Below are 24,723 nucleotides of genomic sequence, written 5' to 3'. Positions count from 1 at the left end.
TCTGCATATCTGAGGTTATTGATATTTCTCAAGGTAATCTTGATTCCAGCTTCTGTTTTTTCCAGTCCAGTGTTTCTCATGATGTACAGGGCAATGATCTATACAAATTCTAAAAGCATTTTGAAAACCATATACACATTCACACATTTTAAAGTTGGCATTGAAAAAGTTTTATCAGAACTTTAAATAGTTCCAAAGGCTGCAATTTCTAACATATTGCAGATATTGACATTTTAAAATTAATAAAACTTTTAACATATCTGCTGGAATCTAAATATCATAGTTTCTCTATACCAACCTCATATATTTGTGCCTTTTGTAACTTTCATGGTCAGTTAGAAATTTTATATCACTCTTTTGTCTACTGGAACTAAAACTTCTATCCTGTCTAACCTGCAGAATTTTACCAAATTCAGTATAATTTTGCACTTTAACGAATCGTACTTTTACTGGCAAGCTAAACATACTTATGCAATAAGAATGTATATAAATTGAAGATTTAATTTTTAAAATTTCCTGTGACTCTAAGGAATCAGTGATCATTTTTTTATAATTATTAATATATAGTTGATTAATTCATAATTTTAAAGGTATATTTGATAAATATAAAAGGATATTTGATTTTAATTGAATGAGGCAGCCTGTTAGATGACAAGTTTTTTTTTTTAAACTACAGTTTACAAATTTATGGATGAATATAATGTATTGAAATAATCTCTGATTCATCATGGTGTTTTGGCGACACCTTCAGAGACTTTGTTTTAGGAATCATGGTTTGAAACCCCTTAAGCAAAATCTAAAAAGGAAAACAGTGACCCATGTAATTCAGACTGCATCCGTGTTTGAAAGCACTTCTACATTTCCTTCCCTTTGTGAAATAACTGTGGGTTAAAGATGAAAGCAAAGATGGTCTTGATAAAGGACAGAAATGGTATGGGCCTAAGAGAAGCAGAAGATATTAAGAAGAGGTGTCAAGAATACACAGAACTGTACAAAAAAGATCTTCATGACCCAGATAATCACGATGGTGTGATCACTGACCTAGAGCCAGACATCTTGGGATGTGAAGTCAAGTGGGCCTTAGAAAGCATCACTACGAACAAAGCTAGTGGAGGTGATGGAATTCCAGTTGAGCTATTTCAAATCCTGACAGATGATGCTGTGAAAGTGCTGCACTCAATATGCCAGCAAATTTGGAAAACTCAGCAGTGGCCACAGGACAGGGGTCAGTTTTCATTCCAATCCCAAAGAAAGGCAATGCCAAAGAATGCTCAAACTACCACACAATTGCACTCATCTCACATGCTAGTAAAGTAATGCTCAAAATTCTCCTAGCCAGGCTTCAGCAACACGTGAACTGTGAACTTCCAGATGTTCAAGCTGGTTTTAGAAAAGGCAGAGGAACCAGAGAAAAAATGGCCAACATCTGCTGGATCATTGAAAAAGCAAGAGAGTTCCAGAAAAACATCTATTTCTGCTTTTGACTATGCCAAAGCCTTTGACTGTGTGGATCACAATAAACTGTGGAAAATTCTGAAAGAGATGGGAATACCAGACCACCTGATCTGCCTCTTGAGAAATCTGTATGCAGGTCAGGAAGCAACAGTTAGAACTGGACATGGAGTAACAGAATGGTTCCAAATAGGCAAAGGAGTACGTCAAGGCTGTATATTGTCACCCTGTTTATTTAACTTCTATGCAGAGTACATCATGAGAAACGCTGGAGTGGAAGAAGCACAAGCTGGAATCAAGATTTCCGGGAGAAATGTCAATAACCTCAGATATGCAGATGACACCACCCTTATGGCAGAAAGTGAAGAGGAACTGAAAAGCCTCTTGATGAAAGTGAAAGTGGAGAGTGAAAAAGTTGGCTTAAAGCTCAACATTCAGAAAACGAAGATCATGGCATCTGGTCCCATGACTTCATGGGAAATAGATGGGGAAACACTGGAAACAGTGTCAGATTTTTTCTGGGGGGTTTCCAAAATCACTGCAGATGGTGACTGCAGCCATGAAATTAAAAGATGCTTACTCCATGGAAGAAAAGTTATGACCAACCTAGATAGCATATTGAAAATCAGAGACATTACTTTGCCAACTAAGGTCCATCTAGTCAAGGCTATGGTTTTTCCAGTGATCATGTGTGGATGTGAGAGTTGGACTGTGAAGGAGGCTGAGTGCTGAAGAATTGATGCTTTTGAACTGTGGTGTTGGAGAAGACTCTTGAGAGTCCCTTGGACTGCAAGGAGATCCAACCAGTCCATTCTGAAGGAGATCAGCCCTGGGATTTCTTTGGAAGGAATGATACTAAAGCTGAAACTCCAGTACTTTGGCCACCTCATTTGAAGAGTTGACTCATTGGAAAAGACTCTGATGCTGGGAGGGATTGGGGGCGGGAGGAGAAGGGGGCGACAGAAGATGAGATGGCTGGATGGCATCGCTGACTCGATGAACATGAGTCTGAGTGAACTCTGGGTGTTGGTGATGAACAGGGAGGCCTGGCGTGCTGCGATTCATGGAGTCGCAAAGAGACAGATACGGTGAGCGACTGAACTGAACTGAACTGAATGATGAAAGCATTTTTAGAAAGCAGAGGTCCTTTGTAATACACAGGGTTCTAGTTAAAGGTGAAGTATCGGATAAAGAAAAAAGTCAACTCATTTTGGTAATATTCTTTCCATTCTTTCCTCAAAATCACTCACCTTAGATGAGGTAATCTTCTCATACTCACCTGAGTCTTCCCATGTACCACAGACTCCTTCCCTAATGACATTTCAGTTCAGTTCACTTTAATTGCTTAGTCGTGTCCAACTCTTTGCTGCCCAATGGACTGCAGCATACCAAGCTTCCCTGTCCATCACCAACTCCCAGAGATTGCTTAAACTCATGTCTACTGAGTTGGTGATGCCATCCAACCATCTCATTCTCTGTCATCCCCTTCTCCTCCTGCCTTCAATCTTTCCCAGCAGCAGGGTCTTTTCCAATGAGTCAGCTCTTCGCATCAGGTGGCCAAAGTACTGGAGTTGCAGCTTCAGCATCAGTCCTTCCAATGAATATTCAGGACTGATTTCCTTTACAACTGATTGCTTTGATCTCCTTGCTGTCCAAGGGACTCTCAAGAGTCTTCTCCAACACCACAGTTGAAAAGCAGCAATTCTTTGGTGCTCAGCTTTCTTTATGGTCCAACTCTCACATGCATACATGACTACTGGAAAAACCATAACTTTGATTAGACGGGCCTTGTCAGCAAAGTGTTGTCTCTGCTTTTTAATATTCTGTCTAGGTTGGTCATAGGTTTGCTTTCAAGGAGCAAGCGTCTTTTAATTTCATGGCTGCAGTCACCATCTGCAGTGATTTTGGAACCCAAGAAAAGAAAGTCTGTCACTGTTTCCATTGTTTCCCCATCTATTTGCCATGAAGAGATGGGACTAGATGCCATGATCTTTGTTTTTTAGAATGTTGAGTTTTAAGCCAGGTCTTTCACTCTCCTCTTTCACTTTAATCCAGATGCTTTTTAGGTCCTCTTGGCTTTCTGCCATAAGGGTGGTGTCATCTGCATATCTGAGGTTATTGATATTTCCCCCAGCAATCTTGATTCCAGCTCATGCTTCATCCAGCCCGGCATTTCAAAAGATGTACTGTGCACTCCAGTACTCTTGCCTAGAAAATCCCATGGATGGAGAAGCCTGCTAGTCTGCAGTCCATGGGGTCGCAAAGAGTTGGACATGACTGAATGGCTTCACTTTCACTTTTCATTTTCACGCATTGTAAAAAGGAAATGGTAACCCACTACGGTATTCTCCCCTAGAGAATCCCAGGGACGGGGAAGCCTGGCGGGCTGCCATCTATGGGGTCGCACAGAGTCGGACACAACTGAAGTGACTTAGCAGCAGCAGCAGCAGCAGCACTCTGCCTATAAGTTAAATAAGCAGGGTGACAATATACAGCCTTAATGTACACCTTCAGACAAGCATTCCTTTATTTTCATAGTCTAGTGCTGAAAACCTGGATAGTTTGTTTCCTTGTTTTGCTCGTTCAGCTCAAATCTAAAACCAAACCCCAAAACAGTAGAGGGTGATTTGCAAGAAATTACACTGGGATTTTTGGTTTCTTTGGTTAGTTGTGCAGAGTTCTGCTTTGTTATGCTATTCATATTGCAAGGGATTTTGTATGTTTGTTCCTTTGTTTGTTCCTTTTCTTAAAAAAACAAAGCTGGTTTGAGAAGAGCAAGTGTGTACCACGTACTGTTGATGCAACAGTATTAATGCAACACTTTAACTTTGTGTTTTTGCTTGGGACAGGCACTTAAAATGCATTATTTTTTGAAAGATTTTTGTGTAGCATTACTAGGACAAGAATGGATCAACATCTTAAGGGCTCATTAACTGGAAAAAGGCACTATTTAAATAGAAGTCTGCATTTTAGATGTAAAATTTTGGTTTAATTCATTGACATGAATTCCTGAGAGAATATAAAGAAGTAAAAATAGAGAAGAGAGGCATAGAAATTTGCACAAATGTTTGAGAGTGGTCTCTTCCTTGTATGTCTTTCTAAAAATAATTTATTACACCTGAGATTCAGTTTCCTATTGTTTATAATAAATATGTATGTCATTTCTTAACTTAGTTGCATGTACACATCATGCAAAGGGGGAGATAAATAATTAACTTTATGTGAGCTTTGGAGTAGAGAAAACTCTTCTGTGATTGGATGAAATGTCTGAGATGTATCTATATTTTACTACTTAATGGTATTTTGAAAATAAAACAAATTAAGTGTACCTAGGTTTGGTCTCTGACATTTGCTCCTGTGTCCCTGAGTCATGTCACTCAAACTTTCTGAATCTGTAATACAAGGAGTGAATAATCTCTAGGAGTAAATAAACTTTCATTATATGAGATCATACGCTTTAATAATGCATGGAAAAACAAGTGTTGATACGATAGGAAAATATTCACAAATATATTGAACACTTATGGAACTAGTTGCCAACATCTGTCCCCAAACAACATTGTCTGCTGGCAGCTAAGTTTGTCTCTACTCATCTCTACAAAGTTTTTGTAGGCAAATCTCTAGATGGTTGTTGGATTGCAGTAACCTATTGAAAATTTGTGCAAATGAATTACAAAGATGAGTTGTAGATCTTGAAAAGGTGTAGGATGTCACTGTTAGTGAAAGTGACATGGGAAAACCCTCCAAATAACACAAAGATCTCCTAGAGTTAAATACTTAACAATTGGATGACAAAATTTTTTAAAAAATCATATATGGTGCTTTAAAAATAATGTTTCTGTTGTGAAGTATTTAAGATAAGCCTTTAGGAAATCTGCAAAATTTGAAAATCTAAATCTACATTTGCCTATGAAAGCCAAGAAAGCAAATGGTATCTTCTCATCATAATGCGGTGTTGACAGAGACTATATACAAATTGTATACAAACAGAGACTGTCAAAAATGAGACAAAATGTCTTATTCCCTTTTCATCTTAATGACAACTATACTATTACTGTTTTTTTGATGATTATATTTTTTCGGTAGTACAGTTTTATTCATTTTAAGTAAGCCATTGTGTCTAGCCCTGGTTTTAATGGTAACCTACATTTTACCAATGTAATAATTTATTTTCATACTTTTTTTTTTATTATTTTCTTTCTTCTGCTCCTTTGGGCTTAATTAGCTCTTCTTTTACTAGTCACTTTAAGATGGAACCATAGCTCACTGATTTAGATCTTTGTCTTTTTATAATAAAAATGTTTAGTACTATAAATTTCCCTCTAAACATCACTGTAGCTACATACCACAAATTTTGATGTGTCTTATTTTTATCTTTACATACATCAAAATTTTTCTAAATTTTTCATGTGATTTCATTCTATCCCGCTGGTTATTTATTTTTAAAACCTGCATTTGTTTGTTCATTTTCGGCTGTGTGTGGGCTTTTCTCCAGTAGTCGTGTGTGGGTTTCTCTTTGCGGTGGCTTCTCTTGTAAGCATGGGCTCTAGCGTGCTCAGGCTTCGGTCATTTCAACATGTAAGCTCAGTAGTTCTGGCTCTGGATTAAAATATTGTTCATTTGTCCAGCTTTATTGAGAAATAATTGACATACAGTTGTGTACAGTGTAACAATTGGATATCTATCTGTTGCAAAATGACTACCAAAATAAAGTTAGTTAACATATCACCTCACATAATGACAAAGTTTGTGTGGCGAGAACTTGTAAGATCTACTATCTTCCTAGCTTTCAAACATACAGTGTAGTATTACTAACTATAGTCACCATGCTGTCCCTTACATCTAGAACCTACTCCTCTTGTAGCGATAAGTTTGTAACCCTTTGTCTGTCTTCAGTCACCCCGACCTCCCCTACCTGCCCCTGGCAACCTCCAACTCACTTTCTATCAGTTTGGGGTTTTTAGATTCCACAGATGAGTGAGATCATACAGTATTTGTCTTTCTTTGTCTGATTTATTTTACTCATCATGATGCCCTCAAGTTTCATCCATACTGTTGCAAATAGTAAGATTTTCTTATTTTTTATAGCTGAATTTTATTTCGGTGTGTGTGTGTATCGCCTCACATCACAGTTTTCTTTGCCCACTCATCCATCTGTGGACACTAAGGTTGTCTCCGTGTCTTGACTGTTCTAGATAATACTGCCATAAACATAGGGATGCAGATAACACTTCAATGCAAGTGATTTCCTTTTCTATGAATATATGCACAGTAGAGGGATTGTTGTATCATATGACAGTTTTATTTTTAATTTTTTTTGAGAAACCGCCAAACGATTTTCCATATGGGTTATATCAATTTACATTCTCAGAAGTGTACAAAGATTTCCTTTTCTCCACATCCAGGCCAACATTTGCCTTTTGTAAAAATGTCTATTCAGTTCTTCTACCTATTTTTTAATTGTGTTATTTGTTTTTTGACATTTTATGAGCTGTTAATATATTTTAAATATTGACCTTTTATCAGTCACATCATTTGCAGTCATTTTCTCCCATTCAGTAGGCTGTCTTTTCATTTTGTCAACGGTATCCTTTGATGGGCAGGAGCATGTAACTTTATATGGCCCCATTTATTTTTTTAATTAATTAATTTCTTTTGATTGTAGAGTAATTACTTTACAATATTGTAGTGGTTTTTGCCATACATTGACATGAATCAGCCATCGCTGTACAAGTGTCCCCCGTCCCGAACCCTCCACGCACCTCCCTCCCCATCCCACCCCTCAGGGTCCCAGTGCACCAGCCCTGCTGTCTCCTGCATGGAACCTGACCTGGCGATCTGTTTCACCTATGGTAACATACGTGTTTCAATGGTATTCTCTCAAATCATCCCACCCTCGCCTTCTCCCACAGTGTCCAAAAGCCTGTTCTTTACATCTGTGTCTCTTTTGCTGTCTTGCATATAGGGTCATCATTACCGTCTTTCTAAATTGCATATATATGCGTTAATATACTGTATTTGGTGTTTTCCTTTCTGACTTACTTCAGTCTGTGTAATAGGCTCCAGTTTCATCCATCTCATTAGCACTGATTCAAATGCATTCTTTTTAATAGCTGAGTAATAGTCCATTGTGTATCTGTACCACAGCTTTCTTATCCATTCTTCTGCCAGTGGACATCTAGGTTGCTTCCATGTCCTAGCTTTTGTAAACAGTGCTGCAGTGAATATTGGGGTACACGTGTCTCTTTCCCTTCTGGTTTCCTCAGTGTGTATGCCCAGCAGTGGGATTGCTGGGTCATAAGGCAGTTCTATTTCCAGTTTTTTAAGGAATCTCCACACTGTTCTCCATAGTGGCTGTACTAGTTTCCATTCCCACCAACAGTGTAAGAGGGTTCCCTTTTCTCCACACCCTCTCCAGCATTTATTTTTTGTAGACTTTTTGATAGCAGCCATTCTGACCGGCGTGAGATGGTACCTCATTGTGGATTTGATTTGCATTTCTCTGATAATGAGTGACGTTGAAGATCTTTTCATGTGTTTGTTAGTATATGGCCCCATTTATTTTTACTCTTGTTTCCTTTGCCTTAGGATACAGATCCAAAAACATGTTCAGTTCAGTTCAGTCACTCAGGCGTGTCCGACTCTTTGCGACCCCATGAATCACAGCATGCCAGGCCTCCCTGTCCATCACCAACTCCCAGAGTTCACTCAGACTCACGTGCAAAAACATGTTACTGTGATTTATATCAAAGAATGTACTGAGTATTTTTTCTAGGAGTTTTATGGTTTCCAGTCTTATATTTAGGTCTTTCATCTGAGATGATTTTTGTGTGTGGTTTGAGAAGTGGCTCTAATTTCATTCTTTTTACATGTAACTGAACAGTTTTCCAAACACCACAAACAAATTCAGCAATACATTAAAAGGAGTATACCCCATCACCAAGTGGGATTTATTTGAGAGATACAAGTATGGTTTAATAACTTTATATCTTGTATGGTTGGTATATCATAAACCAACATGAAACTACATTAAAAAATTGAAGAATAAAAATCATATCATCTCGATAGATGCAGAAAAACCTTTTGACAAAATTCAGCATCATTCAGTGAATTCAGTAGCATTCAACATACTCTTCAAAAGATAAAATCTCTTCAGTGGATAAAGAGGGAACATAATTTAACATACTAACCCTGTATGATAAGCCTGCAGCTAATATCTTACTCAGTGGTGAAAAGCTAAAAGCATTTCCTCTTATTGGATTATGATTATTATTATTTATTTTTGCTAGTAAATTATATGAATTTCTTCTATATTTTATATATTTCAGACATGTAGTTTGTAAATATGTTCTCCCATTCCCTACCTTGCCTTTTTATTTTGTTGGTCATTTGTTTTACTGTGCAGAAGCTTTTTAATTTAATGTTGTCCCGCTTGTTTATTTTTGGCTTTGTTGCTTGTATTTTTGTTGTCAGTTTCACCAGAAATTATTTGGTATCAGAAATTATTGCCAATACCCCTGTCAATGAGTTTTTCCCCTGTGTTCCTTCAAACATCTAATAGTTTAAGGTCTTGATGAAAGTGAAAGAAGAGAGTGAAAAACTTGGCTTAAAACTCAACATTCAGAAAACTAAGATCATGGCATCCGGTCCCATCACTTAATGGCAAATAGATGGGGAAACAATGGAAACAGTGAGAGCCTTTATTTTGGGGTGCTCCAGAATCACTGCAGATGGTGACTGCAGCCATGAAATTAAAAGACACATGTTCCTTGAAAGAAAAGCTATGACCAACCTAAACAGTATATTAAAAAGCAGAGACATCACTTTGCCAACAAAGGTCCATCTAGTCAAAGCTATGGTTTTTCCAGTAGTCATGTATGGATGTGAAAGTTCGACTATAAAGAAAGCTGAGCACCAAAGAATTGATACTTTTGAACTGTGGTGTTGGAGAAGACTCTTGAGAGTCCCTTGGACTGCAAGGAGATCCAACCTGTCAATCCTAAAGGAAATCAGTCCTGAATATTCATTGGAAGGACTGATGCTGAGGTTGAAACTCCAATACTTTGGCCACCTGGTCAGCTCCAAAGAGCTGACTCATTGGTAAAGACCCTGATGCTGGGAAAGATTAAAGGCAGGAGGACAAGGGAACGACAGAGGATGAGATGCTTGGATGGCATCACCAACACGATGGACCTGAGTTTGTGTAGGCTCCGGGAGTTGGTGATGGACAGGGAGGCCTGGCGTGCTGCAGTCCATGGGGTTGGAGAGTCGGACACGACTGAGTGATTGAACTGAAGGTCCTGGAGTCAAGTCTTTAATTTCTTGAGAGTTAACTTTTGGGGTAGTATGAAATAGGGTGCAATTCCATTCTTTTACATGTGAGTTTCCAGTCTTCCCAACACTGTGTATTGAAGAGACTGTCTTTTCCTCTTTGAGTATTCTGGCTTCCATGAATTGAGTTATAGTCAGGGCTTCCCAGGTAGCTCAGCTGGTAAAGAATCCACCTGCAGTGCAGGAGACCCTGCTTCAATTCCTAGGTTGGGAAGATCCCCTGGAGAAGGGCATGGCTACCCATTCCAGTATTCTGGCCTGGAGAATTCCATGGACTGTATGGGGTTGCAAAGAGTGGGACATGAGTGAGCAACTTTGACTTTCCAGCAGTTTACCTTTGCTTTCTATTTATCTCATTTGTTCTTTCCTCCTTTCTTTACTTTCTTTTCAATTTAGTACTTTTTTATGATTCCATTTTTTTCTCCTGTAGTGGCACACTAGCCTTACTTCTCTGTTTGACTTTAGTTACTTTCCTAAGGAATTTTTTCCCAAGTTGTAATCCTTGAACAACATACCTTGGAAACTTGTTGGAAAAACAAATTATTAAAGATCCAAGATCTGCTGAATCAGAGCATCTAGGAATAGGGCCTTGCTATCTGTGGTCTGTGAATTATCTTAGGTGATGCTAATGAAGTTGATATTGGAGAAGCATTTCTATAGCTTTATATTGTATAACATTAGCTTATCATAGTGTATTTCAAACAATATTATCCCACCTCATGCACTTCCATCCCTCTACATCTCTTTGGCTTTTGTTCTTATTCATCTTTTTCTACATGTACTATAAACGCCATAATTCATTACTACTTTTGTTTTAAATATCAATTATATTTTAAAGAGATTAAAAATTAGACAAAATATTCAGTATACTTATTTACAGATTCACCATTTATGGTGTCCTTCATAGCTTTGGGTAGATTTACATTTCTTTTTTTTCTAGCTGCATACAAATTGTTTTATTTCATAATATATTTACTCTAAAATGTCATACCTACAATGGTTTTTGATTACATTTCAGTTTTTAAATTTATTTTTATTGGAGTGTAGTTGATTTACAATCTTGTGTTTCTTTCTGCTATAGATTTACATTTCTATATGATTTCTGATGAATTCCATTTATATACCTTAAAGGGCTAATTCACTGGTGATAAATTCCCTTACCTTCTGTTAGAAAAGTTTGTATGTCTTTAATCTTGAAAATTACAATATTTTTGTTTGGTATAGAATTTGCTTGAGATAGAATAGTTGACCTTATTTGGTCTTTTAGCACTTTGAAGATTTCACTTCATTGCCTCTGACTTAACACAGTTTGTGACAAGAAGTCTATCCTTCATCTCCTTCACCTTCTACTTATTATTTGTAAATGTGTCTCCACCCCTACCTCTGCCAGCTGCTTTCATGTTGTTCTCTTGGTAACTGATTTTCAGAGTTTCATTTGTTGCCTATAATGTTGTGTGTATGTGGATATCCTCCTTCAGTTCAGTTCAGTTCAGTCACTCAGTCGTGTCCGACTTTTTGTGACCCCATGAATCCCAGCACGCCAGGCCTCCCTGTCCATCACCAACTCCCGGAGTTCACTCAGACTCACGTCCATCGAGTCAGTGATGCCATCCAGCCATCTCATCCTCTGTCGTCCCCTTCTCCTCCTGCCCCCAATCCCTCCCAGCATCAGAGTCTTTTCCAATGACTCAACTCTTCGCATGAGGTGGCCAGAGTACTGGAGTTTCAGCTTTAGCATCAGTCTTTCCAAAGAACCCCCAGGACTGATCTTTAGAATGGGCTGGTTGGATCTCCTTGCAGTCCAAGGGACTCTCAAGAGTCTTCTCCAACACCACAGTTCAAAAGCACCAATTCTTCAGCGCTCAGTCTTCTTCACAGTCCAACTCTCACATCCATACATGACCACAGGGAAAACCATAGCCTTGACTAGACGGACCTTTGTTGGCAAAGTAATGTCTCTCCTTAGGGTTCATTAGATCATTGGATTTGTTTGTTTTATCAAATTTGCAAAAATGTTGGCAATTATTTCTTCATTTTTTCTTTCCTTTCTGTCTTACTTGTCTTGAGACTCTGATAACATATGAAAGATTGCCTGCTATTGTCCCTTTTGACCTTGAGGCTCCATGTACTTTTCTGCTCATTTTTGTTCTTTCTGTGCATCCATTTGGATAGATTCTGCTGCTATATCTTCAGGTTTGCTTATCTTTTCTTCTTCAGTGCATATTCTTCTGTTAACCCATTAGGTAACCCATAGTATATTTATCATTTTAAATTTACATTTTCTCTCTAGAATTTCCATTTAGGCCTTTAAAAAATCTTTTTCCTTTCTCATCAAGCTGATGCTTAACCTTAAACATATGAAGCATGTTTCTCATCACTGTTTCAATGACCATATCTGGTAATTCCATCATTTCTGTCATTTTTGTCCTGATCATTTTTGACTGATCTTTTCTTCTTTATTAGTTTGCTAGGCCTTCCATAGTAAAATTCCACAGGGTTGATGGATTAAATAAGTTTACGTTCTCACCATTCTGGGAACTGAAATTTAAGGTAATAGCAGGAAACAGTGACAGACTTTATTTTGGGGGGCTCCAAAATCACTGCAGATGGTTCCTGCAGACAAGAAATTAAAAGACACTTGCTCCTTGAAAGAAAAGCTGTGAGAAACATAGCGTATTAAAAAACAGAGACATTGCTTTGCCAACAAAGGTCCGTGTAGTCAAAGCTATGGTTTTTCCAGTAGTCATGTATGGATGTGAGAGCTGGACCATAAAGAAGGCTGAACACCAAAGAATTGCTGCTTTTGAATTGTGGTGTTGGAGAAGACTCTTGAGGGTCCCTTGGACTGCAAGGAGATCCAACCAGTCAATTGTAAAGGAAATCAGGCCTGAATGTTCATTGGAAGGACTGATGCTGAAGCTGAAGCTTCAATACTTTGGCCTCCCAATGCGAAGAGCTGACTCGTTGGAAAAGACCCTGATGCTGGGAAAGATTGAAGGCAGAAGGAGAAGGGGACGATGGAGGATGACATGGTTTGATGGCATCATTGACTCAATGGACATGAGTTTCGGCAGGCTCCAGGAGATGGTGAGGGACAGGGAGGCCTGGCGTGCTGCAGTACGTAGAATCCCAAAGAGTCAGACGTGACTAAGCAACTGAACAACAAAAACAAGGGTTGATTTCCTCTGAGACCCTCCTTGCATTGCAGAGGACCACCCTCCTGCTGTCTCTTCACATGGTCATTCTTTTATCTGTGTATGTGCATCTCTAGTGTATCTTTAATGCCTTCTCTCATAAGGACCCTACTCAGATTGCAATAAGGTTCACCCTAATAACATCATTCTAGCTTAATTATGTCTTTAAAGGCCCTACATCCCAATATAGCCACACTCTGTACTCTGTCTGGGTACTGAAGGTTAGAGTTTCAATCTGTGAATTTGGGGGAGGGGCAAGATTCAACCCCTAACACTTAGTTACAATTCATAATTTCTTGTTACATACATTTCTGGTAATTTTTTGATTTGGGAGGAATGACTCACAAACTGGAATCAGGATTGCAGGGAGAAATATCAACAACCTCAGATATGCAGATGATATCACTCTAATGGCAGACAGCAAAGAGGAGCTAAACAGCCTCTTGATGAGTGTGAAAGAGGAGAGTGAAAGAGCTGGATAAAACTCAACATTCAAAAAATGAAGATCATGGCCTCCAGTCCCATCCCTTAATGGCAAATAGGTGGGGGAAAACTAGACAATAACAGATTTTATTTTCTTGAGCTCCAGAATCACCACAGTTGGTGACTGCAGCCAAGAAATTAAAAGACATTTGCTCCTTAGAAGAAAAGCAATGGCAAGCCTAAACTGTGTATTAAAAAGCAGAGACATTACTTTGCCTACAAAGGTCTGTACAGTCAAAGCTATGTTTTTTCCAGTAGTCATGTATGGATGTGAGATCTGAATAATAAAAATAGCTGAGCACTGAAGAATTTATGCTCAAACTGTGATGCTGGAGAAGACTCTTGAGAGTCCCTTGACTAGCAAGGAATCAAACCACTCAGTCCTAAAGGAAACCAACCCTAAATAGTCATTGGAAGGACTTGCTGAAGTTGAAGCTCCAAAACTTTGGCCACATGATGCGAAGAGCCAGCTCACTGGAAAAGACATTGATGCTAGGAAAGATTGAGGCAAAGAGAAGGGGGCAACAGTGGATGAGATGGTTTGATGTCATTACTGACTCAATGGACATGAGTTTGAACAAACTCTGTGAGATAGTGAAGGACAGGGAAGCCTGGTATGCTGCAGTTAATGGGGTCACAAAGAGCAGGACACAAGTGAGTGACTCAACAACAACAATTTTGTACTTTTAGATGTCTAATGCCAAAATTTATTTATTCTTTTCAATACTGTTGCACTTGTTTCTGGCATACAGTTTTGTTACTTGGCTTTAGTTTGATCTTTCCAGAGCTGGCTTTTAAGCTATGTTAGTAATGTCAGGAAGATCCCCTGGAGGAGGAAATGGCAACCCACTCCAGTACTCTTGCCTGGTAAATCCAATGGACAGAGGAGCATCGTGGACTACAGTCCACCGGGTTGCAGAGTTGGATGCAACTGAGCACACTTGCACACACAGTATGAGGCCAGAGTGCCCTGCAGTCTAAGGCTGAAAGTAAGGTGAGTAGGTGAAGTCACTCAGTCATGGACTGTAGCCTACCAGGCTGCTCCGTCCATGGGATTCTCCAGGCAAGAACATTGCAATGGCTTGCCATTTCCTTCTGCAGGGGATCTTCCCAACCCAGGGATCAAACCCAAGTCTCCCACATTGCAGGCAGACAGTTTACCCTCTGAGCCACCAGGGAAGCCCAGTCTAAGGCTAATTTTAGCAAATCCTGCCTACCCTTTGCAAATAAGGTAATACCTTTTAAAGTCTCCTATCCATTGCCAATATATTATATGTAGGTATTTCCATTTTAGCTTGTGGTAATATGAATTGTTGATAACCTTATATAAACTCAGAATTTTTTGGCCGGCTTCTTCCTAGTAGTTCTTTGCCCAGCTTCACAAGGAGATTAGCACTCAGCCAAAGACTTCAAGATACTTCCCTGCAGATCTCCAGAGCTTCTTTCTTTTGATGTCACCTCACTTTCCGTATAGCTGCTTTAGTCTTCATGAACTCCATTCCTTTCTCTTTAACTCAGTAAGACCACCAGTCTCTGCATGGGTTTCCCTCTTATGAGCTTCAGCTTCTTTTTTAAATCATTTGTTACATTATTTTTAATTTTTTTTAATTGGAGGATAATTGCTTTACAATGTTGTGGTGGTATCTGCTGTACATCAGTGCAAATCAGTCACAATTATGTATATATCCTCTCCCTCTTGAGCTCCCTGCCTTCCACCCCTCTTGTGCTTCATCTTTTAAATCACCTTCAGGCAACAAGTAGAGACAATTTTTGTGCTCACCTTATTTTTTTCATTTTTCTTAGGGATGAACAGTTCTGTGCTGCCTGTTGGCCCGTATCTAGAAATAATAGTTTTATATATTCTTTGTTTTGTCCTATTTTTTAAATGGAAGAGGGTAAATCTAGTCCCTATTACTCCATCATGGGTGCAAGTAGAAATTTATTTTGTGGTTCTTTGTTTCATTTTTCAAGGTTAAAAGTTTTCAATAAGCCTATATTTTCAGTATTTATTATAAATTTAGGTACCCATTTAAATGGATTATTTTTCTGTTCAGCAACAATTATTCTCAGATAATGAATACATACTGTATTTGTCCAAGCTGTGATTAGAATCATTAATCATTCTGATATCTTAGGAAGAATTCAATACAGATCAACAAACTTTGAAGAAAATCAATGTGAAATAGTAGTCATTTCATAGAATGTATTTATTCTATTTGTTAGGAATATGTATAATTTGTCTACTGAAATATTGGTGAATAATAAAACCTGCTTGGCATTTGTTACAATTATTGTGGAACATAAATAAAAGAAAACGTATCCAGATTAATATTCTTTTTGTTTTAATGTGGACATAAATTAGTCACTTAAAATTATTCTTCCAAATGGGTAATAGCTTCCTTGTCTTTTGTCTTATTCACCACGTCTGGTAAAAATCCATGAGATCTTTAGAGAAGAAAATTGTCTGCAAAGCATCAAGTATGAGAAGAACTGATATGGTCCAGGGTGGATGGGAATCTGTTCATATGTCACATGTGAGGCAGTTGACATCTATCAGTTGCTGCTCTTGACTTGATTTCTTCTCTCATCAGTGACATGCAGACTGCTCAGTCTCTCTGATAATTAACAAATATGTGTTATATTTTTTGAATTATCTTGATTTCTAGCATAGAAAGCATGAGGTAAATAAAATATCTTCTCTTAAATTTGGTAATACAGTGGTTGGGAAATTATTTGAATACAAAGATGTATACATCAAGAAATTAACTTTATTAACACTTTAAACACACTACTGAAACATACTTGTCATGTTCTGCCTGATTTTCCATCTGATTTTCCATTTTCTCTCTTTGTCTTTCCAGGAAAACAGTTGGTGTTTTTTGCTGTGGACCCAATTCGATTTCTAAGACTCTTCATAAGCTGAGTAATCGAAACAATTCCTATGGGACAAGATTTGAGTACAATAAAGAATCTTTCAGTTGAAAACCTCTGAGATGAACAAGGACTCTAAAGAAGGAATGAGTGCAATTTCTAAAGCTTTGAAATGCAGCTGAATCAAACAGCTGTGTCATGCCAAACAGTAGCAAGGTTTTCTTATTTATGATTATTTAAAATGGAAATGCAGAGAGAATGTGGCAGGATGACAGGTCACATTACACATTTAATCTGGAAACCAAAGAGGCCCTGAAGGATATCTGATGTGATTATTCACTTTTCACTGCTCAGATTAAAAGAAAACTATTAGGTGCACACTGTTGATTTTTATGGCAGATTCAAGAACTCCCTAGTGAGGAGTTGCACTTGCTCATTGTGAGGCTGATAGCCTTGGTTCTCTTTTAAATTGTTTTTGGTTGAACAACTGCAAGATTGAACAAAATTAAAAATGCATTGAAACTCAGATTACATTTTCTACATGAGTATAAACAGAGAAGCATTGATTTAGAACAGCTCCAGGCCAACATACTAGGTGTCTGAAAATACAGCACAGGATTCTGAGTTGATATGGGTACTCTGTGCCGCTTGCTCACTACTGATGCTAATACTTGATATCTGTAGGCTTTATGCTCAATGAACCTTTTGCAGATGCTGATATAGTATCTATTGATATAATATCTATTGATTTTTTTAATATTTTTCTTTCATCTTTGTTCCTGTCCTCCCTTGGCATGTGTTAGACACGATGATTTAATCACTCCTTTCCATTCCCAATTTATTTAATCTGTACTATTGCATTTTAATGAGGAAATGTCATTAATGTAAATTATAAAGGGACTTACAGACTGATAATTTTTTTTCCTTTTTCAGCATTTTGACCTCCATTATTATTTCCTTTTTTCCCCAGTGTAGTTTATCTTTAGGTTTTAGTCTCTTAGTCTGCATTTTGAAGACCAAAGGGTATTGTGTCTGCCAGTGGTCACTGAGATATAAATTTTTTCTCTTTTTTTCACACATTGGTTTATAATGGAGACAAAGTGTGGTCACTTCCTTGAATAGGAAACCTGTATTTTACTCTTTATACAAGAGGAAATACTTAATCAGTTATGGAAATTTAAGTTCTGAATCAAGAATATTAGTGTTGCACTGTCTGGCATTCTGGGTCTTGATACAGAATTACTGAGTTTAAAGTCACTGTAGGGACTGTGCTGTGTGATCCTATCAGCTTATGCTCCCTGTCCATTATATTCTCAGCTCAGAAAATATATTTCACTACCTTAAGAATTAAGGCATTTTTACAATTTAGTAGTTTTCTTTTGTAGACTTGCTATGAAATATAGCACATTGCTGAAATCAGCAACATAGCTTGTCTTGCCTTTGTTAAAATTTTCCGTGAGATAACATAACATGATAGATTCTACTGTCATCTTTTTGCTCTGACTCACCAATAACAATCAAGCACGCTAAACCACCGAGCATTAAATGCCCATAAACATATTACAGCTATTTCTTCCTCTCCTTGGAACTCTTTCTTGTTCTCTCTGGAAGGAAAGTGAGTCAGAAAAAGATATGGGAAAAGTGCAATGTTCCTGCAGATTTAGCTCTGAAGGCATATTTAATAACCAGTACATCTTGGCAATACTTTCTCAAATAAAAATAATTTTCATAAAAACACATAACAGGAGAAAACTGGTAAAAAGAAAAGAGTTAGTACAGGCTTACATGCAACATTCTTTACTAATTATAATTTATTTATGTGATTATGTTAATAAATCTCATTTCAGTAAAACTGGCGGAAGAAGAATGATCTTTCCAAGTAGGTCTGCTATACTAGATGAAACTCTTTGCCTATTTTATTTATTCCAGTGGATGTTCAAACGCTGAGTGTTAGACATAGGTAATTTTTGCTTCTGTAAGTAGGAATGAAGCTAGGACTTCGTCCTGTGTGTATGAGAGCTTTGTTTTGTTTTGAGGAATTCTTTTTCTGGGGCTAATTCTTATCAGACTGATCTTTAAAAAGTAATTTTAATAACAATAAATGTTAGAATTGAAATGGTATCCTTAAAATCTCTGTCAGCTTACTTTAGGTTGGCAAAAGATAAAGCAGGCAGAGTTTTTTCACGAGATGGCATAACGTTGAGTGTGCAGCAGTGTAACCGTAGGCATTTCAGTCCTGGGGCTGTTAATGTCCCTGGCTAATGGTGTGACTACGGAAAATTGCTCTTCACTCTGGGATGAAGATGTCTCATTTGGACCAGACCTGTAGTTATTAGTCTTTTTAGTAATGTATATTTTTGAGAACTTGATTAAAATGAATATTGTGACACACTTACAAAATATTACATTTAATTTTGGCAGGCCCACAATCTCCAAAAGCAGTGACTCCTTTTTGAGAACCTCTGAACAAAATAAGGGTTTTACGGGGTTCAATGGGTTAAGAATCCACCTGCAATGCAGGGGACACAGGAGACACAGAAGACACGACTTTGATCCCTGGGTCAGGAAGATCCCCTGGAGGAGATCACGGCAACCCAGTCCGGTATTCCCAGCTGGAGAAGGCCATGAAAGAGCAGCCTGGCGGTAGCAGGCTATTGCCAGGGTAGCAATAAGTTGGACGTGACTCAGCTACTGAGCACACACACAAACAGAGGATCATCTTTATAATTGTTAATTGTTTAACCTATACCTTTCAGTTCTCTGATTTTTTTGGAGGAAACTATCAATTTTTTTATAGGATTGTTCTAAGAAATGAACTATGTAGACAAAGGAAAGGAAATTCTCTTTATATTCCCCCAGACCAAGAATCCAGTGGAATTTACCATTCAGTTTTTAATCTTTTTTGGATCTCCTGTTTTGTGTAAGGGATTTTGTGATTTTTACATATCAATTTTATAATAGTAAACTCAGATTCACACACATACACACAGACCCCACTCACATACATTTAGAGCTTGCTGTTTTTGTCTTTTGGGGTGTTTTTTCATTTTGTCTTTGTTTTTTTAAATTCAAGTTAAAGTTTAGATGATTGATAGTGTTATTTTTTTTTTTAATTTAGTGACTTTAAACACCACTCAGGCATTGTGATGGTATAAACATTTAAAACAAAGAAATAAAGTAGTGTAAACAAAGCATAGGCTGAATTGATTTAGTCAATGTATCCATGTTACTCATAACCCCCAAATCAGAGTTTGTTTGAAGCATTAACATCACGTAATGGATTTAAATTATAAGTCATCATTAAAGAGGCTTGCTGGAAGTAAATGGGCCAGGATTGTCATCAATAGATCAAGTTGGTGATAAAGAATATTATACTAATAAGAAAAAAATTTAAGTAAAAAAGATGTGTTTCTTTTCTTTAAGGATGGTAAACTCAGTGGAAGAGTAATTTTTCTAAACACCCCATGAGACACATTTTAAAGTGCTTCTCCGATAAGCAGATTCCTTTTCTTGTGTTATCCAGGATACTTTAATAGTAGAAACATAAAGTGATGAGATGGTTGGATGGCATCACTGACTCAATGGACATGAGTTTGAGCAAACTCTGGGAGAGAGTGAAGGACAGGAAAGCCTGGCGTGCTGCAGTCCATGGGGTCACAAAAAGTCAGACACGACTGAGCAACTGAACACCAAAGTGCTGAAGCTGGAACTACTCTGATTGTGCAGTTGAAGAATCTGAGGCCCACAGGGAGATGAAAACTTGCTTCAAGTCATCCATTGAGTTTGTCACAGACTAAACTTTAGTCATCTCTGCTACTGAAAGGGGCTTTCCCCCTCCGTGTGACAAATACATCTAATAAGTCACATCTGTTGGCTTGAACCTCCCCGTAAACTCTAGTGCTAGGTGGAAAATAATGTATGAGTGTTAATTCCACATTCAGATAAAGAAAATCAGTCTTTCCCCCTATGTCTTTTCTAATTTCTTACTCAGTCTTATATGTTTTGCTGATTAGAACCTATTTCCAGATAGCAGTTTTAAAATGTGTCAGTGGTGGTAAAGAGATTATGTTTTCCAGGAGTTTATGGAGAAATATGTAGCAGTATAGTTTCTAAGAAATGCTAATATTGTAATTTTAAATTTAGAGTCATAGACCAAAGTCATAACTTCAACAGCTTTCTAACCACCCAGGGAAATGTTGATATTAAAACAAATGACTTTGGCTCTCTATTCACATGACCATAACACACTTCTTGTTCAGGAGAAGACAGTCAGTTTTTTGTAAACTCCTGAGACAGGAAATAAATGAAATCAAGCATAGTAAGATGGACATTTAGTTCTACTACCACAGAACAATGAAAACTCTTTTTCCTTGTCTAAATCTCCCCTCCATTACCCCAACTTCTTTATTTCATTCCGTAGTATTCTCAAAGGACAGAGTTGCAAAAGCTAGCTAGATGAGGTTTTCCAAAGAAAAAAAGCAGACTTCCAATACTTAGCAAAGAAGTGTCCAATAAGGGAAAAGAGAAAAAAAGGTCATGTGAATCATTTAAAATTAGCAGAGTTAAGCAGCATTGTTTTAGAACAGACACCAATAATGTTTCTGAAGCTAATACACAGAATTTTTATTTTCTCCTATACAAAAGTTTGATGTTCTTGTTTATAGAATCTAAAAATAGATTTTTATTGTATTTTACACTGGTGCAAAATACCCAGTAGTCTTAATGCAGAGTCTTAATACGGTAATTTAAGAATTGGTAAGGGCAGGAAATGCCTCATAGGAGCAAAACTGGAAGGGAGAAAAGGGGAATCAAAGAAAGAAAAGCTGTTTAACAGATCAGGACACATTAATGCTTTTTTTTTTTTTTTCATAGCATAGATGCTCAAATGTGTGACAAAACTAGCTATTACTCTGGTTTGGAAAAATGTAAAGAATATTGTCTTTGGTTCCTCTTTAGGAATCTTCTCATTATCATTGTTACTTGAATTTTTGTAGACACTTTACTTTTGATCAGATTTCTATTTGACTTCTATAAGAATTAGAGCTTTGATGAGCTGCCAGTTGACCTGGAGACAACCCCGATATTTTGATGAGGACCAGCACCACATAAATGCTTTAGTAAATGTGGCAATAAAGGGAGGCTGCCACACTCTGCTTCAGCTGCCCGTGCTGCGCACTGACATTCTGTCACTGCAAGGTCATATTTCCCAGCACTTCTCCTTCTACCCAGAGAGTGACATCTTCCTAAAAAGGCAGATGCTGAGAAAGACGTTCTGCTTTATCAACGGTGTATCTGTTCACCTACATCAGCACATTCATCTAAAGATAGTTATCATTTTAGGATAACTATAAAATTCATTTTAGTGGTGAGAAATATCCCCAAGGAATAATACGGGAGGCAAGCTTGCCTACTGTATACATACAGCACAGTGTGTGTGTGTGTGTATATATATATATATGCACAATTCTCTCAGTCGTGTCCGACTCTGTGTGATCCCATAGACTGTAGCCTGCCAGGCTCCTCTCTCCATGGGGATTCTCCAGGCAGGAACACTGGAGTGGGTTGCCATGCCCTTCTCCAGGGGATCTCCCCAACCCAGGGATCAAACCCAGGTCTCTGGCACTGCTGGCGGAGTCTTTACCATCTGAGCCACCAGGAAGCCCATATATGTGTGTGTGTGTGTGTGTGTGTGTGTGTATAGGGCTCAGCTGGAGTGGATACCTTGGAATATTTAACCACTTTCTCCTTAGCCAGTGGATTGGCTGCTATATATACTCAGCTCTCCAGCTGAGCCTTGCGTGCTAAGTTGCTTCAGTTGTGTCTGACTCTTTGTGACCCCATGGACAGGAGCCCACAAGGCCCTTCTGTGCATGAGGATTCGCCAGTCAAGAATACTAAAGTGGATTGCCATGCCCTCTTCTGGGGGATCTTCCTGACTCTGGGATCTAACCTGTGTTTCTTAAGTCTCCGGCATCGGCAGGTGGGTTCTTTACCACTAGCAACACCTGGGAAGCTGAGCCTTCAGGTATGCAAAATCCCTTATGACACGCGGGCTGGAACCTGACCTGGGTTGAACGCCAGGTTCAGTGATTAGATGTGCTACACAGTTTAAGCTGCAACCCCCCCAGAGACTATGCAGTTCAAGAAAATAGCAGCTCTTGAGTCAGCTTGGCATCGTGACTCACATACCTGGGTACCCACTAGGTACAGTTATATTCTTATTTAAAGGTAGCCAATATTTGCTCACCTGATGGCATTAGGAGAAAAGTGTCTTTATGGTCTTGTTCTTTTCATTAAAATTTAAGTTCAGAGTTGGGAAAAGTAAACATCACTTTAAAAAAGTGGGAATAATTGGCAGCAGTTCTGTTCTTCCCTGGGAGTGTGCTAATTTTATCATTTTATTCAGCCACCTCCAGTGTGTAGAGTGAACAGGATCCTGGGTTAGAAATCAGAATACTTGTAGCCTTTAGCCCTGAAAAGTATTCGACCACGTGCATAAAAATAGAAATGATATCTACCTCTACTAAACGCACAAGGATGTACTATGGCAAGCACGCGGAGGAGAGGAGGAGAGGGTGGTGAAGAAGGATACATTCCGGGCAAATCTTCCTTAACAGGTGTTTTGATAGTACAGTCAAAACACTTCTCTATGTAAAAACACAGGCTTTTCTGAGTCACAGCCATTGTTAACTAAAAGAATTTATATTTTCTGGGCAAGTAGAGAAGTACCCACAAGCAAATCGGCACCACTATCTCTCTCTCCTGAGATTTCTATAAAAAAAGCCACCTTTTTGTCCTGTATAACTGCCTTCTGAATTCCTCTTGAGTATTTTAGATCAGGCACAATGTGGCTGGAGATAGCTGTATTTATCTATGAGAGTTGAACTAGGAATTGTTGGAGGGTGATACAAGTTACCTGCTTATTTAAGGTTTGATGGAGAAAAATCAGGTGCTTTTGAGACATCCTAGTGAATTAAAACAAGGCCTTAATCTTAGAACTAGAAATAATTCTAAAAAAGCTTTGTAGCAATAATTATACAAAGCACCTGCATTGTAGCTATTTTTTCCTGGATGGAAATAAAATTATCTTTTTTCTTACTCTTAACAAAGACACCGTATTATATATTTTCATCAAAGCTTTGTAGATATTTGTATTTAAATTATGTATATGCATATGTATGTGAGAGAATATTTTTATGATGGATTTAAGGAAAAATTGCCTATATGAAATGACATTCTACAATAATGTGTAATGATACTTTTCAACTTTCATTAATAAGCATTCAGTAGTGGCAGGTTCACAATTGGAGAAAACATAGTTCACTTATCACAATGTGAGATGCTCAGAATTCTAGGCACTTGGTTCTTGTTGAGCTAAATGGAAGTGTGATTTTATACAGTGCTGGAGAAGAAGCACTATGTCAGATTCAATACTTAAACAATTGGGAAAAAATACACTTATTTATATATGTAAGTTTATTGTTGTAGAATTATGGTACATTGTAGAAAACCTTCATTGTTTTGGTAAGCAAATAAAGGTTGGGTAAATATTCCTAAAATTCCTTTCATTATAAATGAATTTCATGCCTTTGGCAGTAATAATCAAGAATTTTTTTCCAGGATTTTGAATATGTTAGTCTTTTTTCGTCCTATGAAAGACCAAATGATCACACTAGTAGTATTACTTGTGAAGATATTAAACGAGTGATATTTAAGAAATGTTCTTTGAAAGATTTTGAATGTAGTATAATTCCAAGCTTCTCACCGCTCTTGTAACTTTCAGTTCAGCAGGATGTATAATTGGGAATTATGGAATTCTAGCCTCTAAACTTACTATGCTGGGTTTGGGGTTTGGATTTTATTTTTGGTTTCTTTGTGTTTTGGCATTATTCTCCAAGCTCATAATTATGCTCATTAAAACACTGAAATATTTATATAATTTTAAGATGTTGAAACTATGTATATTTCTTCTTCAGAAAAATTAATAAAATATAATATGTTCATTATGAATTCTAATGATGAGTTTTCATATTTGATTATTGACAATTTCTATTTGCCATCAGAAGATCTCCACAGAGATCAGGTTCCTACAGGTCTCTGCCATCACACCCCTGTACAAGGCCCTCTAAGCAGAGTCCAGGCATTCCCACTCCTGAGGGAATTCAATGGCCATGTCCTCAAAGGTCAACCGTTCCTAAGAAAAAGCCATTCCAGACTCCAGTTTTTTCCTTTTCCGTAGGCCACGTGAGTCTTTGGAAATTTATATTGAAAGTTTGAAAGATGTTGTTTATTGCTTAGAATCAGCATACCCCTTCCTGCGCCACAACCATACATACATGGATGACCTCACCATGTGGAATAGACAGTCCTCTGCTGCCCACAGTCACAGGAG

General features: G+C 37.9%; 1 long non-coding RNA gene across 2 annotated transcripts in view; it reads left to right on the top strand.

The window, feature by feature from the left end:
* Positions 1 to 24,347, top strand: part of LOC104993809 — a 37,921-nt gene extending 13,574 nt beyond the window's left edge. The window contains exons 6-7 of one of the 2 annotated variants that reach the window (XR_825880.1): positions 16,322 to 18,818; positions 22,316 to 24,347. This is a non-coding gene — a long non-coding RNA (uncharacterized LOC104993809). Of the gene's footprint in view, positions 1 to 16,321; positions 19,958 to 22,315 lie in introns of those variants that run through there. The other variant, XR_825879.1, reaches the window with a different exon arrangement.
* The last annotated feature ends 376 nt before the right edge of the window (positions 24,348 to 24,723 follow it).

Source organism: Bison bison, unplaced genomic scaffold, assembly GCF_000754665.1.
Source record: "Bison bison bison isolate TAMUID 2011002044 unplaced genomic scaffold, Bison_UMD1.0 scf7180017864245, whole genome shotgun sequence".
NCBI classification, from domain to species: Eukaryota; Metazoa; Chordata; class Mammalia; order Artiodactyla; family Bovidae; genus Bison; species Bison bison.
Note: the sequence above shows the minus strand (reverse complement) of the source record. Positions and strands in the feature narration are given on the sequence as shown.